This window comes from Oreochromis aureus, linkage group 8 (genome assembly GCF_013358895.1).
Source record: "Oreochromis aureus strain Israel breed Guangdong linkage group 8, ZZ_aureus, whole genome shotgun sequence".
In the NCBI taxonomy this organism is placed as follows: Eukaryota; Metazoa; Chordata; class Actinopteri; order Cichliformes; family Cichlidae; genus Oreochromis; species Oreochromis aureus.
The window spans coordinates 26,061,832-26,077,063 of NC_052949.1; the positions used below are offsets into that span (position 1 = coordinate 26,061,832).

Genomic DNA, 15,232 nt, shown 5'->3' on the forward strand with positions numbered 1-15,232 from the left:
AAGGAAGGTGTTAATTATCTCTTATTAATGTTTCCTGAAGTGTTCCTGGTTTTACATTTATCCCCCTGCGGTGATCTGACAGCTTTCTCTTTTTAGGGTTTGGATGAAATCCATAGTGTTAATATTCTGGATGGTGTGTGCTTTGAGATGAGATGAAAGTCTCCAGAAAGTCTTGCAGCCCGGACAGTATTTCTCTCCACTGCAGAGTCTCCTCATATACAAAGTCACACAGGAGAAAAAGCCCACTGGACTACTGCACACCCGCACTGTGGTGGCAGTGGTGTGCAGGCCAGACCTTCATCAAGACTGCACTGAAATAAAACCTGCGCCCTTGGATCCACAGGCCTAGAGAAAGGGGAGGATTGAGGTCGGCTTGCATGCCCGTGTGCGCGTGCTCGTCCACACCGACGAGAAGAACATCTTAGAAAGTTGGGGAGATTAGCCGCATCAGTGTCCGAGCTAATACTGCCCCATATCTGCCACTGATCCTCATCAGCGCATATGTTCCTAGAAAAGGAAGCAGCAAAAGGAGTTCTGTACGCTGACCAGGTTAAAGCTGTGTGTATTTACAGTAATGCACTGCTATTTACAGTGTGGCTGCTACTGTATCTGGCTATCCACGTATAGCACGGACCAGCAATAGCAGGGCTTGTTTTGTTAAGTATAGAGCAGCATATGTACTGTACTTTCTCTACCTGGTACTGCTGCCACTGGCTCTCTGACAAGGGCATCTCTAATGGAGGTGATCAGAGGTGATGATGATGACAAATGTTCTTACAAATCAGCTGTGACTGGGAACAGGGCGTAGCACGGCCTGTGTTATTACAAAAATAAAGTGCGTGCCTGCTTGTGCGCATGAACCGTGTTTTGCATGCTAGTCCAGATGGTCAAGAAAGGCCTAGTTGAGCCCTCTCTCTTCTGGCTCGCTGTGAAGCAGAGACTTTTTCTCTCTTCCTCCATCTGCTTGTGCTCAGTGGAGTCCTCCGCCTGCTGCAGCAGTGGGGCAGTTATTAGCCGGTTGGTTCTCAGGGACAACAGTAATTAAGAGATGAGATGGACTTGTGCTGTCCTCCAGGACTCGACAGAGTGCTGCAGCATCCCGGCCGCCCCCCTCCCCCCGACACCATGCTGTTTGTATAGCAGGTTAGAGAGAACAGGGCAAAACAGTACCCAGGCTCGCCTTCAATGTCAACCTGAGTGCTTGTGTTTTTACCCACACCATCGACTCTATTGATCTGTAAACTCTCATGTTCAATGCCAGCAGTGCTTTACTGATAACTTCTAGCAATCAACTCGAAATTGGAGGATTCTTTAAAAGTTTATTTCAAAGTAATTCTAGCACCTCTAATATTCCTTGCTGTGATCCTGATTTTCATATATTGATGAAATTTAGATAATGTGGCACATCAACAAAGATACATAGACTTCTAGAACCTATTCTGTTACCACAGGTCAAAGTCAGCCCTGCAAGGAGACAACACTGGCGGAAATCAGTGGAATTTTATTGGAAAATACCAAACAAAAAACCTTCAGCTAACTGAAGATAACTCAGGTTACTATTGGTAGATATACAGATATTGAAAGAGGTGTGCAGATTGAGTAGTTTGTAGAACTATCGTTAGCAAGAATACTTTGAAGTAATTGTTTTCTGTATGACTTTATCAGTTTCTCATATCATTGTGGAGGTATTTTGACCCGTGCTTCTCTACAACATTAGTTCAGTTCACTGAAGTTTGCAGGTTTGTTTATGTACAACTCTCTTCCACCAAAACATTTCAATCAGGTTGAGTTCCAGTGTTTGACTAGATCATTGTGAGAGCTTAATTCTTTTCTTTGTCTGTCATTCTTTTATAGACTTGTTTGGGATCAGGATAAATGGCCTCACATTTGACTCTGGAATACTGACCAATCACTGCAAAGTGCCCAGGTACTGTGTCCAAATCATAGGTACATAGATAGTATATATACTGTAGATACACCTCTCCTGACCATAATCTGGGGAAACACTGAGCATGGCTGCTCTACATTCTGGCTCTGATGTGGCCACCAGAGGCAACTGGAGATGACTGAACCCACCCAAAACAATGTTTGTGATTCCAGCAGTCATGCCACAGTGTAACCCAGAACTCCCAGAAGTACCAGGTCTATTTTTTTTTTAAAGATGAGTCAAGCAAGGCAGGGCAGAAAAGGCAGGATGCTGCCAAAATGAACCCAGAGAATGAATGAATGAATCCCCCCAAGTACTTTCTATCTTCTAGGACCTTTCATGTGCACACATGAAAAGCCAGAGGCAGGGGAAGCAACCAGACATCAGCACAGAGCGGGCGTCAAGGGCAACAGATATGAAAGCGATGAAGTCAGACTCACAATTAAAACTGGGGCAAATGTGTGTTGCAAAGCAGCTTGCAGATGTGCAACGCCTGTGCAGGCTGTAGCAGCTGAAATAGCACAGCCTGTATGAGATTTGCCACACAGATTTTGCCATACTTTGAAATAAGCTGATCTATCAGGAGTGGCTGATGTTGACTGAGGCCTAGTTACATTTTTGGCAAATTTATTTGATGGTTCAAACCTCACTCATTTTTGTTTTTATTCCTATGAGATGCAGGACCTCAGAAATATGTCTTGCTCCTGTATTTTCAGGAAAAGCCAGATTAAAGCACCTCAAAGTAATTGTCACAAGAAGCCTAGAACAGCCAGTCGCTCTGATGTATTTTCCTACTTTGCCTTGTTTGTACTTGGTTGTAATAGCTAAAAATTACAGCAGGGATATTTTCATTATTAATCATCTGTCGTTTGCTTTTTCAGAAACTGTGGAGAAGAATATTTTGCTTGTTCGGTCCCACCGAACAAACCATTGTGGCTTTAATTCTCACCATGCTGCTAACCTTTAATATTGCAAAATGTTTGCATAAGTGTATAAACCCTAAATCACTGTGTTATGGCTACATGCTGAACTGTTTACCTTCCGTTTCTGTTGTTTATGCAATTTCCCGAATGTAGTAAACACCAGCTAATACCCCCCAATACCCAACTTAGAGTCACATGACGAAATATAAAGATTTTAATGCTCTGTTAGAGCACAAACACTAAACTGTTTCACCTCAGCTTCGTTTATAGATCTCTTTTGTACATGAACATAGACTTAGTGCAACATTAAAAAGATTTAACACCAAGATCGGCAACATTACAAAGGAACGAGTGCTGCGAGGTTAAAGGTTCCCGTCATAATGGCTTTAAATATTCCCACGAGAACAATCAGGAAGTGTTAGAAGAGAACGACGAAGGCTATTTAAGTGTGAGGGAACAAATGGAGCGAGCAGAAAAGAGTCACTTTTTTTCTGGGAGAAGAAGACGACGTGAGGTTTTTCTCGAGCAGCTTCTCAGTCAGACACAGGATGACTGTAGCATATTTAATGCTGTAAATCACCAGAGATGGCGATATGGAGAGCGCGGCACAGATTTTTATTTTAATCACCTGATGCCGAGTTTGAGGTTGAAATTCCATCCTGTTGCTACAGTTTCACCCCACCCCCCAACCCCAAGAGCTGCATCCATGCTGATCGGTGTAGCAAAAAGATCCACGTCTGTCACAGTCCGACACAGAGAGAGAGCAAACCCCATCAAGCCGTGTTTCACCTTGGTCAAAGACAGAGAGTAGAGAAAGAAGAACTGCTGCTGCATACACAAGCAGATATCAAACACTGTAAAGAGCTGCTGGACAAAAGCTGCAATCAATCTCCTATCGGCTCAGACAGGAGCTATTCTTTGCAGAGTTTATTAACACGGCGAGATCACTAAAGCCACCGATTGCAACAGCAGCGATACAATCTAAGAGCGTGGCCATCTGAGTGTCTGGTTCTAATTTTACCCTACTGGGGTCAACTCAGATACTTGTTTATGATGCACAGCTGTTATGTGTGCGCGAGTGTAAAGCTGCCCTGTCGTCAGGGCTTTTCTTGTATCTTTAACCTTTCAGCCCCCACCTGACTTCACTTCTTATTTCCTTTCCTAATTTAAGCCTCTTCATAGGAGGAAACCCTGTTCCCATTCCAGCAGCCGCGACGGGTTCTGCTCGCTGTGACGACAGCTAATCCCTGTGTGCGTGTATGCGTGCGTTTGTATGCACACATGAGCTTGCTAATGGACTTGTGTAAGAGGCTCAGAGCGTCACTAGGTTGCCATGCTAAGTAGCATGTAACCCCCCACAAAAACACTCCAGAGAGAGAGAGAGAGAGAGAGGAAAACATGGGATGATGAAGTGATTGTGGCACAGGAGCCAAGATTAGTAGCCACTGCTGGAATCATGATCCTGTCAAGGAAGTAAAACAAGCTTTTTTGCACTTATTAAATCTACAGTTTAATTAAAAAAAGGAAGAATAATCCAGTTTTTCCCTTTCTTTCTGGATAATGTGAAATGTCTCATACACAAAGCTGAAAATCTTATGCACCATTAGTTAGGGGATGGTGGCAGGTCCAGCCATCTGTTTGGTTGCCCTCATGCCTTATCTGCCTCGTTAGTCTGAGTTACTGAAAGAAGCATGAATCATACAAAAGCATGGATTCACCTTAACACTCGCAAAAACAAAACTTGAGAAAAATGTGAAAAATACACACTAAATCTTCTTGAAATTATGGTGGCATATAAGCCAAACCGAACACAGATGAATAATGGGCCTTTAGTTTAGCTTAGTTACAATGTAACGTTCGAGAAGAAATCTATTATGCACTGATCAGGCGTAAAATTATGAACACCTGCCTGATATTGTGTTAGTCTAACTTTTACTGGCAAAACAGCCCTGCGCTCTGCTAGACCCTTAAGGTTGGGCTGTGGTATCTGGCCTTTCCCTTTGAGGTCTGAGCCATCATCAGCGATTACTGCAATCCTGACCGTAACTCAAAGACAAGCAAGAAACACAATTTTGCAAAAAAATGTAAACAGTTTTTGGTGCATGTTTTGTGTGCTTTTAATGCCAAAACCAGAGAGAACATTTTTAAAAAGAACAAAAACATAATATTCTGAAATCCTATAGTTAGGGTGATGATGACTTAGACCTCAAAGGGTTAACAAATGCTGCTTTTGTTAGTGTGTCAGTCATGCCATCTATACTACAGACTCATTCCTCGTCAGCTGTGTTAGTCAAAATAAGTCTGAAATAATCATAAGCAGTTTATTTACTTTGAGTTATTTCAGTTTTCTGAAACTAATTTAATAATCAAGGATAAATAAGGCTTTTTGGGTCTTTTAATAAGTTCTTGTTTTTGGAAGATACCAATCAATTAGAGAGAAGTCTAACCACTGATGTTTCTCCCTCTGTGTCAGTCAACCTGTGACTTTAAACAGATCATAAACAGAGCATGTCAATGTGCAGAATCCCAAAATTCAATCTTAAAAACACTGACCTATCATCTAATGTTGATTTACATTTCTCATGAGATAGATTAGATACATTTAGATGATTACATTTATTATGCCTATCAAATTTCTGCATTAATAAACTGAAAGCCCTCAGTCATGGACTGTTGGCCCCAGAGGCTAAGTCAGCATGCTAGAGGATTATTTGATGACCAAGAAATGAGTCAAAAAATAGAAATATTAGAATCTTCTAAATAATTCTGCTTTTGTGGGTTGTTTCATCATCCCTGGTGCTCAGTGAGGGTGAAATTTCAATAATTCAATTTAATAATTGCTTGAATATTTCTGCAGTGTTCTTAAGCAGAGGCATCCATATGATCGCATGTCTCCTAAGTTTATAGCATTCATTCTGATGCTATTTTTAGAACGTTGACATGCTACATGTCCCGAGTCTATTTGAGGTTTTTGTGTAGGTTGGAATGGCGATCGGTCAAAATATACTAACCTCTCCGAGAGCCACGGGTCCTGCATACTCTGCACATGTAGGAGTGTGAGAGAGAGGGGAAAGTAAGCGGGAGATAGTGGGATGGTGTATACTGTGTGTGCATATATCTCTTACATAACTTGTGACTTAACATTTGCACACAGCCACCATGATCTCAGTTTATCCGTCTGTGCTCGGCCATTATCGTGTAGTTTGTACGGTTTATATACAGATTCCAGCAGGATTACCTTAATACCACCTCTCACCTCCCACACACACACACACACACACACACACACACACACCCACCCACCCTACCAGCACACACAACACATTATATCCCTGCTTTAATCCCAAATCCCCACAAGGTCAATCAAAAAGTTCCAGGTCACAAAGTTATGAAGCTGGGGTGAGCCTGGTATCCCTCTCTACCCACCAGCTGAGGATTGCACCGGCTGCCAGGGAGGGGGACTCGCCTCTGAGGGGGACAGTCGCTGAGAGTCAGATATGGCTGACCAAGTAACCCTTCCACAAAGATATATCCTGTGCACACAAACACAGGCTACCTTATTCTGCTCTCTAATTAAATGAAATACGTTAAATATTTATATAAAAGCGTGAACATATTAAAGCAAGTCTAAGGCTATTTTTCTTTAGACACCCAGATGTGTTTGTTGAATTTTATCTATTGAAATAAACCTTTGTCTTGGTTTTTTGCTAGCAGACCAATGTGAATCAAGAAGTCTGGGTTCAAAGTCATGCGATTTGTACGCTCAAGCATTCACCACAAACAATGCAATGCTACGGCAGCTTCACTTCTCAGTGACAACAAACACTGTTCACATGGTTACAGGAGGCCAGGCTGAGATAAATACTGGTTAAAAAGTGCACGAGAACATATCACTGCTGCTGTTTTAAGTTTCAAATGGATTACAGCAAGCACCACTTCGCTTGATATATGAGTCACTTTATTTGGAATTAAAGCTTAAGCTTCTAAACCTGCCATGTTTAGAACAGTCTAACAATATATAGGAAAAGTTACAGAGTGGGTGTATGGTGAATAGTACATAAAGGTTGGCAGTGCTCTGCTGACTCACTAACTGCAGGCTTCCAAACAGAGCAGCACAGAAACTGTGTGCTGGGAGCTTCGTGGCATGGGTTTCCATGGCCAAGCAGCTCCTGTAGGTGTAATGTCTAAGTGGCCCAGTACTTTTTTTCCCTTATGGTGTAGTCTCAAAAATCATAACCACAAAAAGAACTTTGTTGAAAATATTCCTCCTCAGTGCACTGTCCTATTGTTTGGTGAATTCACTGATCCACTTCTAGAAATAGAGATAATATTGCTGTTCCTGTTTTGTCTCCTGCTTTACGTCTGCAATCTAAGACAAATATGTTTGTGCTTCTATAACTGTGGCTACATTTGGAAAGCATCTACAGAGCATAGACTGCTCAAGTATTAATAATTTATCTCGAAAGGGCCAAAAATCAGGTCTGAGCAGAAGTGGATACAAGTTGCTGATGCACGAGATGCTACTTCTACTTTCAATTTTTTATGTATACATAAAGAAACATGTGTGTGGATACAGTATTTTCTGGACATATTTGCCTTTATTTTATAGGACAGTCAGACAGTAAGGTTGGGGGACAGACAGGGGGGAGAGAAGGGCCTGCAAATCAAACCCTTGCTGTAATTGGCACCTTTGTTTTTTTAATATATATATTATTTTTTTGCCTTTTGCCTTCATTGGGGGGTCCACAGTTGGACCAGGAGAGGGACTGGGGGAAGACACGCAGCAAAGACTTACTTGAAGCCAGGCTGCTGCATTTCAGCCTTGCAGCAAATGGTTGCTCCTCGCCCCATGACGCCCTCCTTATAAGCATATTGCGATGAACACATCTACAAAGCTAAAGCCCATGCGATATGAAACCAGAATCGTCCTTAAACCTTCTCTCTCTGACTCAGCCTGGCCTGTAATTGCTGCAGGAAATCCAGACATGGATGGTTCCCATCCCCACCCCCCAAACTACTCAAGTACAGTAGCAACTGCCCAACCAGTGACTGCGGTAAGCTGCTGATGGTAAGATTCAGAGCATAATTCTGCTTACTGACTCATGTGTCTCATTCGGATGATTTATGTTCTCATTTACCACGGTCCCTCGCCTCCCCAACTCCCTTATGTTTTATTTCCCTGTGTAGCTCTCCTTCACCTTGTTTTCCCCACTCCCCTCTTGATTCCTTGGAGTGCTGTGAGAACAAGTCAATAAATGCGCTCAGCATTTCTGAAAAAAAAGAGCAAAACAAATGTCGTTTTTGTGCAGCCAGACAGAAGCACCAGAAAAAACACAAACACCTGTGACGCACAGTCTACTCACTGAGGCTTGCCCTCTTCTGACAGGAATAGTCCACCCCCTCATCCTCGCCGCTTTCATCCTTTCATCTCACAAAGAGAGAGAGAGACAGGGGAGTCTGAGGAGGGCCTTGAGTTTGTGGATTGAAGAGATAGAAGGAAGGACACGTTGAAAGCATCACGGGAGCTCTAATTCACTGTTTTAATGCCTATTCATGTGCTAATGTGGACTTTTGTGGGTATAATACCACACTGATGAGACGCGCCGTCTTTACACAAACAGGATATGTGCACGAGCGTTTGAGAGGCAGGGGATTGTGGCTGGATGGTGTATTGTGAATTGGTTGGGAGATATTTACCACGCTTGAGTCAACTTCAGTTTTCCATATTGTGCTTGTTCCTGCAGCTTTTAAGTAGCAGCGTTTCGAGGAAGCTGACAAACAGTAACATATAGGTGTTCGTGTTTTCTTCTGGTGCAGACGCAGAGAGCCCACTCACTGGTTAGCATTTTGGGTTTCTACTTCCATGTGGTTTATGACTTGGCATAAATAGAACCTGAGATGTGCAGCCCAAGGTCAAAAGTCAGAAGAACATCTATGATGCTAAAAATGACCGTGACTTTATCAGGAGTGTGAAGGTTTACTGGGTCAGTAATCCTAAACTGGGCAAACTGGACTTGTCTGAAGAATGAACTGCTGTTGGCTATGCTAAATTGTCCTTTTCCTTATTACTGCTTTGTCACAGTCATTTTTCAACCATTGTTTCATTTACTTTTGCCAGAGGATAAGCTTAGCTATGTGCTGATGTAAGCAAAAGCTTATTGATTTTAGTCACATTGGCCACAAGGCTCTGTGGTTGGGAGTACTGAGTGGCTGGTCACTCCAACATGTTGGTCTAAAAAAAACAAAGACCAACATGTGAATCAGTCACACTGACAATACAACTACTTAAAAAAAACAAAAAGAAAAAATTACTCATAACTTTTAGTAGAACACATACAATAGTATTTATAATTAGTGTTGTGCCTCTGACCACAAACACTAAACAACACATTGCAAATGCTGCCCTATTATGGTATTTCTAGTCAGTCATTCCAAATGTCAGAAGGCGCATAATTTGGTATATTTAGTTTCAGCTCAATCTAACTTTTGAAACACACACACACACACACACACACACACACACAAACAATATGTAGTGTAGTACATAGAAGTGAACTAATGGAAGTACTACAATTAAACAGTCTCAAAACGTTTGCTGAAATTACCAGTTACCATATAAACCTTAGGCTGCAGCTGGCGTTAGCATACACTCACTCCGGGTTCTTTGCTTGTGTGTTAGCATGCTCTCTGTGTTGATGTATGCAAAGAGCTGATATTGCATCGGCAGTATAATGCAGTTATTTCTCTTTTGCATGCAGTTTACACCTTATCGTGCTCTTGTCCTTTTCTGCAATATAAATAAAAACCTCTAAAAGTTGTAGAGCCCTGCACTATTTTGCTCCTCCCTGCATACTAACTGAAGCAGGCTGATTGCAGCATTGTTGCACAGGAAGAAAATGGCACGTTTGATACTTTTGCTATCCTCTCATCATGTAACTGAAGAACCAGTAACAACTGGAACTGTAATTTGATTACTGCATTTAGTACAATAATGCCTCACTGCATTAATGTGTAATGTATTCCATGTGCAGTCTTAGATTGTGAGTAAATTATTCACAATTAAGTCACAAGTAATAACTCACAAGTAGCCTGATGTCTTGTATTCATTATAGAGATATAAAATATACTGAACTATATTACTTTTGATTTTCCAGACACATCAAGTTTTTAATACAATGTATCAGATCAGTATCATTGATTAGAGCCTGAACTTTACTTGGTATCAGATAGGAATGGAAATCGGTATCACATGTCACAACATCACTGTGTTAACATTGTCCAAAGGTGCATGCTGACACGACAACAGAAATTAGGTCAAAGCACTCCAGTGACTAATCAATGCCTTCAAGTGTAATTTTTTTTTTAGATTATGACCCAGGTGTCTGTGGCACCGCGTTGTGCTTTCTTAAAGTGACTACCCCTGACTGCAACATGCACAGATCACAAGAGAAGCTGTGGGATACATTAACAGAGCACATGCTGTAGATGAAGGTCACATCAAAGTAACATCTTCTCAGACCGCAGTTGCTCTGAGGCTACATAGAGAGGTCTTTGAACTGCTGCGTACGTTACAGTTAAACCAAACGCACTGCAGACATTAGCCCTTACAAGTCAGGTTTAAAGAATAAATAAAATAAAAACACAAGCCAACCTTTTTATGGCTGAAAGAGAAAGACCAGCAAAGTCAGTAAATGACAACAATATAAAGCAAGGACCCACAAACATGAGACATGACAACAGGAGGAGATACTCTAAAGCAGGGGTCTCGAGCTCCAGGCCTCGAGGGCCGGTGTCCTGCAGGCTTTAGATGTGTCCTTGATCCAACACAGCTGATTTAAATGGCTAAATTACCTCCTCAACATGTCTTGAAGTTCTCCAGAGGCCTGGTAATGAACTAATCATTTATTCAGGTGTGTTGACCCAGGGTGAGATCTAAAATCTGCAGGACATCGGCCCTCGAGGCCTGGAGTTCGAGACCCCTGCTCTAAAGACAACTCTGGGGAAAAACAGGATTTAAATACTCACACTAAAAGCTAATCAGGGGAACGAAATACAGCTGGGCAAATGAGGAACAGGAGACGCTAATGAGACGAGGGCAGTAAAACTGAATACAAGACATGAGAGACAAATGCTTATTAAAAAGAAACATGGAGATGCACCAAATAGACAGAGGGGGACTAAACTACGACATACAAAAACCAAACATCTCTGACGCTAACACAGGGGTGTCAAACTCCAGTCCTCGAGGGCCGGAGTCCTGAAACTTTTCCATGTTGCAACATACCTGAATAAAATTAGTAGGTCATTAGCAAGAGCATAGAACTTGACTGCATGCTGAAGTGGCAAACCCTAACCATACTCAAGTAAATTTAAGTAAATGTAAGTGGTTGAAAAAATGTACTTCTAAAAGTACTTTCATTGCACCATGTTCATTCACTCATGAGCTGCTGTAACATGAATCAAATGGATGAATTGCTACCTCAGCATGCTTCTATAGAGTCTTGCTAATGACCTACTAATCGTATTCAGGTGTGTGGCAACAGGGACACATGGAAAAGTTGCAGGACACCGGCCCTCGAGGACTGGAGCTTGAGACCCCTGCACTAACAGAAGAATCAAAATATCAGAATATAAAATCACAAAAACTAAAAGTGAAGACAGATTAAACAAAGAGTGATAATCAACCTGATACAAGACAGAGTTTGACAAATCAGGAATACTAACAGGGGTGATTTATAATTAATATAAACCATAAACAATGATGGAGATAAGAAAATGTTATTCTAAAACCAAAAGAGGATTCTATAGCAGATAACATTCTGGTAGCTACTCTATCAGGGAGCTCCCTCACCCTATTTCAAGTATAGTGAATGCATCTGAAGCGGACTATTTCCTGCTGAGTGCTGCACGTGGGTCAGACAGCTGTAGCATAAATCCCAAAACGATTCCCCTGAAATCGTCTGAAGTTCATGTGTGAAAATGGCTTTACGGTGACATCAGGGAAAAATTCAAATGTGCAAGTTGCCAAGTTCCAAAGCTGAAATCTTCCAGTTGCACTGAAGGAACAAAAAAAAAAAAAGTAGTTTCACAAAATGAAGGACACTTCAGGTCACAAAATTGGCATGAGCAGTTGCCTCCCTTGTAGCCCGCTGTGTGATGATAGTGCTGCAGATCGTTTGCATTAGAAAAAGATCATTTCAGTTCCGTATGCTCGGTTCTGTCAGCCGTTGTGGCTGATTTTATTTCAGATGTCGTCCGCTTCACCTGTTGCTTTTTGAAGCACTCAGCTTTCGTTAGAATCAGCTTCTGGCTGTCTTGTTAGTAAAAAGCTGACAGCTGGCAGGCACGGCATCAACTCTGAACTGGTTACTTGTTATACTAACGGCCGTATGATGCTTCAGTTTTTAAAACCCAGATAAATCACATTCTTCCTCTGGCGAGAGGATTTGATTACTGGTTTAAAAACTTTGGTTTTAAACTAAGTTCTTTGTACATCTAACGTATTAGAACAAGCGCTCATTTGAAAGGCAATAATGATGCTGAAAACAAACTGCACTCCTTACTCAGGCTTTTCCCCCTCCTCTGTAGATCAAGCTATTTACATATATGAATGAAAACAAGCCTTTGGAGTCACTTGTTTCATTAGTTTTGACAGGTCAAAAGAGAACTGCCTCAAAAATTTCTAAAGCACTAAATAAGCCCTTTGTTTTAAGGCTTTTTGCCAGAATGCAATTTAAATTAGGCAACACCTTTTTGAAGGGTCCCTCAGCATTGCTACCAGGAAGGAGGATTTCTTCAAATGCAGGCTGCTCATCCAATTACAGCGCGGCCTTCGCAGACATGCCGAGGTAAAGGGAGTGTTGTCGTTTGATCGTTTACTTATCCTTACACGGCCTTGTCGCGTTTGTGATTCACCTTGTTGCTGTGCTGTTGTTCTTTTCCTCAGACCAATTCCACAGAAGGCTGTCAGCCTGAATCAGACTGTTGACTGTGAGCCTCATGGGCCAGACAGAGGTTCACTCACAGCCTCCAGGGAGCCCAGCGTTGTTTTGCTTATCAAACCATGAGCCAGCAGATATTTATTTCTTGTATTCAGAGACTATTCTAACTTAATTAGTAAAACTGTCTGGAAAACTACAAAGGGTCCTGCTGGCAATTATTGCATTGAGCTTTCTCCCCCCAACAACTTGGAATGTGAACCTGATGGTATTACTATCCATTTTTGTTAGACAGCATGATCAGATTATAACAAAAGAATACATTCAGTGAGTGAAAAACATGCAATAGAAAATCATAAACAAACCTCAGTTCACCTTAACTACAGTTGGATTCTTCATCCTCTCTGCCTGCCTCTCTCTGTCTCAAGACATTTCCACCAGTGATGGATAAAACCTGAAATTATTTCTGAAAACTGAGTCAAGAGAACCAACCTTTACCATCTTTGATGCATTGGCATATACACCAAATACTTTATTAACAGCCACAACAGCTCCACAATCCTCTTGACAAACGGTGGCTAGAGACTCAGAAAAGGACTAAGGCGATAACGGTATAACCTGTTAACTATTCAACCATATTTTCCTTACTTCTAGCAGCAGTAACCCTTAAAAAAAACCCTGTTTTTTTAAACATGATAGCCATGATCAATTTTAGCACATTGATTACATTGATGGAGTCCAATCAGGTGATTTGTTTATAACTGAATATATACAAAGTAAGACAGTGTTAACATCCATTGTGCGTTGTTGGTGACACACATGTTGTGAATGGTATCTCTGAGAAACCAGAGTGTGTTATAGTTTCTGCATCCAAGTATTGTCAGCTTGGGTCCAAGTAACATCGATTCCATCATGAGAGTGAAAAGCTCTGAGAGGACATCTGTGCCCCTGCTAACTTTTTGTAACCGTGCATATTTGTTCATGGAGACACAACACTGCAATGCACCAACTATGCGTTTGACCTTCAGGTGAACTTTAAAGAACCATAACAGGAGTGACTACACATCTGTGTAGCCAGCTGTCCATGTACACTACGTGTCCGCAACAGAATTCAGAACCCAGTATAGACATTTGGTAGCCATGCTTGGGGCTAACAAAACCAAGTACACGACTAATAGGGGAAAATATAATGTGTAAAATCTTGGAAAGAAAAGCATCTGGACTTCCTGGAGAAACTATCAGAACTGATGTGAGAGAATGTACAAAGAGAAAATTGTCTGCCACTCTCAATAAAACATTAGGATGCAAACACAAGGTAATTAACAGATAATGCATCAGCACAAGCATAACGATGTCAGTCGCTTCAGTCACTTGTGTAGATTATGTTGTAGGCTCTACAAAGATGCTCCCCAGTCTAAATCAGGTCTTAGGCATAAGCAGAGTCTCTGAGCAGAAATATTACAAACACTAAATCTAAGTGTTTCATGTCTGCGTTGTCCATATGCTGGCTCCCTTAATTGGCACTTAGTCTTAAAAACTCTGAGAACTCCTGTTCTAGTTACTCAAGTATTCCTCAGCAACTTTCTGAGGTTTTAATAGCCTGATATCAGACAGAACCACATTCATCACACTCTCTTTTCATCTTAAGGCTTACATGTTGTCCAATCTAACTAACTTCCATGTGAAAGGTATTTTAATTCAATTCAATTCAATCCAATGCAAATTCAGTTTTGTTTATATAGCACCAAATCACAACAACCTTAACCTCAAATTGCTTTATACTGTAAGGCAAAGGTTCTACAATAATACAAAGAAAACAACAGCAATCACACGGGCACCTATGTGCAAGTACTTGGCAATAGCTAGAAGGAAAAACTCCCCTTTAACAGGAAGATACCTCTGGTTGAACCAGGCTCAGGGATCACCTGCCATCTGCCGTGACTGTTTGGAGGTTAGGGGACAAAAGACAGGATAAAAGACGTATTTCAAATTTCTATAATCAATCACTAGAGAAATGGGGAATAGCCTCCTAAATTTATAGTATTTATAAGTTTACTGCAATGCTATAATGGTATAAAATATATAAAATGTATATATGTATCAATGTCAACGACACTGATCCTGGCCATGCTGTTGTTTGGCTAATGTTGAGTCCTCCTGTATTGGTCAATGGGTGAACTGTTTTTAGCTTCTAATTAATCAATATGCAAATTGTCATGACCATTGATCAACAACCACTGATGGCGAATCTTCACCATCTCACAATGCTGTGATTGCAGCCGTTCCCCAACTCTCTGTGAATGGTACTCATAGCCATTGATCAGGGGTCACTGATCAATGGTCTTTGATCAATGATCAATGGTCATGACAATTTGCATATTAATGATCAAGAAAGTGACCTCCCAGCCTATTGTTCACTCAGTGGGCTAGTTTCAGTCATTGTG

General features: G+C 41.4%; 1 long non-coding RNA gene across 1 annotated transcript; it reads left to right on the top strand.

Moving 5' to 3' along the window:
• Positions 1-1,596: 1,596 nt before the first annotated feature.
• On the top strand, positions 1,597-12,919 carry LOC120441533. Its single transcript, XR_005614151.1, has 4 exons — positions 1,597-1,739; positions 1,855-1,927; positions 12,610-12,698; positions 12,797-12,919. It is a non-coding gene; the product is annotated as an uncharacterized LOC120441533 (long non-coding RNA).
• The last annotated feature ends 2,313 nt before the right edge of the window (positions 12,920-15,232 follow it).